Raw genomic sequence first — 4212 nt, forward strand, 5'->3', positions numbered from 1 at the left:
TCAGTGTAGAACAAATTCTTGTTTTCAATGACGGCCTGAGAACAGTGGGTTAACTGCCTTGTTCAGGGGCAGAACGACAGACTTTGTTACCTTGTCAGCTCGGGGATTCAACCTACCCAAATGAGTGGGTAGGTAATCCTCTAGGCCTACTTTTTGATGGGAGGCTCGCTGCGCTCAGCTAAGGGTTTCAGAGAAGTATGTGTTGGATATCTTACATAAATGAAGCCTTCGCTATTGAGGTAATTCCACTGAGATTGTGTGCTGCACCAGCATTCTGATGCGGTGATATTTCTCAGACTGCCAGTGATCGTTGCCATAGACACAGAGATATTGAGACATCATTCCAGAACTGCAGGGCTGTAGTGAGAAGTACAGAGAACATCAACAACCGTTTACACAGAAGTTAGGTACTCAGAAAACACGAAAAGAAGGAACAGCCGTGGTTAACAGCAGCCCCTCCCTGCTGTCATGTTCCAGTTTCGATGGTTCTGCAGTTGGCACCGGCCTTTTCTCTCATTCCATTTATGACATCACAGAACATGTATTGAGTCCCAAACAATGCACCATTCATGACCATTCATCTCTTCAGGTTAGATCGCATAACAGATAGCTTATTGTCTCACTAATGACTGAAGTCTTTCCACCCTTCATTTGACGTATCCATTTTTTAAATGTAAAATTCTACCGTTCTTCAGACTCTGTGCATCCTTTCATCTTCCTTTTCTTCTCTCTCCTCTTGGATTGACCCCCCCCCCTTCTTTATGAAACGGTGCCCTCTACAACCGTGACCCCACTGTGTCTATTCAGTCTGAACGAGCTCTTTTGATCTTCACCCAGCTTGTAGGAATCATGACACTTCCAACCGTCTAAAGTCTAGTGATGGGACCGCTTTAAAGGCCATTGATCAAATATTCATCTTGGTGTTCTGTTCATGTGTGTTTTTAACTTTGGCCCAGTTGCAGACCTCTGAGATGCTGGTTTTGATGTAGTTTTAATACTCCGTTTCCCTCTCTCTCACTCTCTCCCTCTCTTTCTCCATCTCTCACCCACTCCCTCTATCCCCCCCCCTCGCTCTCTCCCACTCTCTCCCTCTCTTTCTCCATCTCTCACCCACTCCCTCTATCTCCCCCCCCCTCGCTCTCTCTCTCACTCTCACTCTCTCCCTCTCTTTCTCCATCTCTCACCCACTCCCTCTATCCCCCCCTTGCTCTCTCTCCCTCTCTTTCTCCATCTCTCACCCACTCCCTCTATATCCCCCCCCCCTCGCTCTCTCTCCCACTCTCTCCCTCTCTTTCTCCATCTCTCACCCACTCCCTCTATCCCCCCCCTCGCTCTCTCTCCCACTCTCTCCCTCTCTTTCTCCATCTCTCACCCACTCCCTCTATCCCCCCCCCCTCGCTCTCTCTCTCACTTGCTCTCTCTCTCTCTCTTACCCCCCATCTCTCCCTCCCTCTCTCTGCTCACTGTTTCTGTAGCCTGGGGTAAAATGTTAATGAGGAGGGCCGCTGTGAAGAGGAGGGTTTGTGGTTCGTTGAGTATGTGAAGTGCAGCAGATTCTGGTGTCAGAATAGTGCTATCTTACACCATGTTGTGGTTATGTTTGGCTCACCAATGGTGATAACGTTATATCAGATGCACGCCATCATGCACACCTACATCAGACGCACGCACACACACACACACACACACACACACACACACACACACACACACACACACACACACACACACACACACACACACACACACACACACACACACACACACACACACACTCTCCTCCTAATTGATATGCCCCATCCATCAGGGTCATCAGTGCCTTGTTGATTGCCAGGTTCAGATTCCCGTGCCATTGAAGCGTTTCATTTCCTCCCTGGGCTGTTTATGATGAAGCGTTTCCTATGGTGACACTTGACAGGAAGGCCCAGTATAAATCATAACACCTTGTGTAGTTCAGCTCTCTGGGGGCGCCCTGGTTTACATTCATTATTTATCACAATTCAAAGAGACTTGTATCTCATATATTATCTATAGAACTTCAACATTCACTCGGCCCTTTGTTGGACTGTCTGCGTCGGGGGAATTTCCTTTCCTGAAGTTCCTTTTCCTGTTTTTCTGTGGATTGTTCTGATTTGCAGGTACTGCTAACTGGAAGACAGCACGTTGGGCACAGTATTATTAGTAGTCGAAGCGGAGAGGCTCTCAAGCTTACTGGCTCCACTCTTGGAAAACCTCCTTCCCACTGGGAGCACACACTGATTGAATCGACATTGTATCCACGTCGTTTTAAATGAAATTACATTGAACCAACGCTGAATAGACATTGAATTGACGTCTGTGCCCAATGGGTTCTCTCAAGTCCCAGATATATGACCCTTTCTTATTTTAGTTGCCTGGTCCTGCCATAGCCTACACCAGTGTTTCCCAACCTAGGGTACTATGGGGTACATGAGTAGACTCATGAGACCATAGGTTTACTGGTAAAATACACATGAGGAGATACTTCACAGGTAGTCCGGGCAGAGCAATCTTCAGTTGGTGGTACAATAACCGAAAAAGATTGGTAACCACTGGCCAACACCAGTGACTGAGTATAATTCACTGTCCCATGTTATGGCTCACTGTTGACCTTTATTGGTATTTCCAGATGTGGCTCAATTTAGTTGGACTACGCTGCTGCTGTGTCAACAGCAATATACCACTTCACTTGAATCTCATTGGTTACAAGCACATCTTATAATAGTGTATTTTAGCTGTCCTTAGATGTTAACTGCTCTGCTCATTAAACTAGCTGGGTTGTGAAGCCCGCGGGTCCTCTGTGTTAATTCTGCTAATGAATTAGCCTCGGTCACATCAGACTTTCATAGAGGTGGCTGAGGGGCAGTGTGTGTGTGTGTGTGTGTGTGGGGGGGGGGGGTTAGAATGAATGAAAGGGAATGTGTCTGTGTGATAGAGAGAAAGTGGGAATGAATGGATGTGGAGGAATGTAACGCTGAGCATGACAGAATGCGTGTCCATTTGAGCGCGTGATCCCCCTACTGTACTGTACAATGTACTGTACGTACCATACATGCAGTGCTTCTGTGCGGGATGCATGGACATGCTGTGTCACTGTGTGGGATGCATGGACATGCTGTGTATTGCTGGCTGTCCCCCTTGTATTTTCATCTGTATGTTTTGAAACGGTCGTTCATAAGCCAACCTATTACTGTAAGATTCAAGTCATTGAGGGGGACAGCTAGCAATACACAGCATGTCCATGCATTTGAGCAAGTGCTAATTAGACTATCACCATTTAGTTCGATATTTGTCTCTTTTTTCACTATGTCTAGCTTTCTGTTTTGGATTTGCAATTCACAGAGCATGAGTAGGAGCTTACATCACTCAAGGGTGTTTTCACAGATCACTATAGGGTAATCATTAGATGTTAGTGCCTCTTTAGATGACTGGGTTTAATATTAAAATGTAATGTTGTCTAATTGAATTGCATGCAAATATCTAGTTTCACTCGAGGCTGTTATCGCCGTGTGCAGGGCAGCCTCTCTTTGTCTGCTGCACTCTTTGCCTTCCTCTCCTCTCCTCCATCCCTCCATCCTTCTCTCCCTCCATCCCCTTTTCCCATCCGTCCCTCCCTCTGCCCTGCACATGGGTGACGGAGCTGGGCTGGAGCAGCCTTCTTTCCTGCTCCACCTGCATCTGTTTGCCAGCCCAGAGGGAACTGTGTGTGTGAGTGAGTGAGAGAAGCAGGCTACTGGGGAGAAAGCACGCAGATTGCTTTCCGCTATCTGGATATACTCACCCCCTTTTCTTATAGGGTTCAGCAGTATTTCTTTTAGTTTGATTTAACCAACGTCTTGCTACTAACCTTGGATACAGCTGTTTGTATGACAGCAGAGAGGGGTGTGTAATGATGAGACTGCCTGTTTTTTGTTGTTGATTCAGCATCTCTTTCATGGGGGAGAGTGCAGAATCAATCTGAGATCACTGTGTGAACATGTGAGAGAGAGAGTGTGTGTGTGTGTGTGTGTGTGTGTGTGTGTGTGTGTGTGTGTGTGTGTGTGTGTGTGTGTGTGTGTGTGTGTGTGTGTGCGTGTCTGCGTGTGTGCGTGTGTGTGAGAGAGAGAGAGAGAGAGAGAGAGAGAGAGGGGAGTGTGTGGATGTGCCTGCGTGCACGTACGTGCGTTAGTGAGAGCCCGGGAGGAAGGATGGCTG

Source organism: Oncorhynchus masou, chromosome 28 (assembly GCF_036934945.1).
Source record: "Oncorhynchus masou masou isolate Uvic2021 chromosome 28, UVic_Omas_1.1, whole genome shotgun sequence".
NCBI lineage: Eukaryota > Metazoa > Chordata > Actinopteri > Salmoniformes > Salmonidae > Oncorhynchus > Oncorhynchus masou.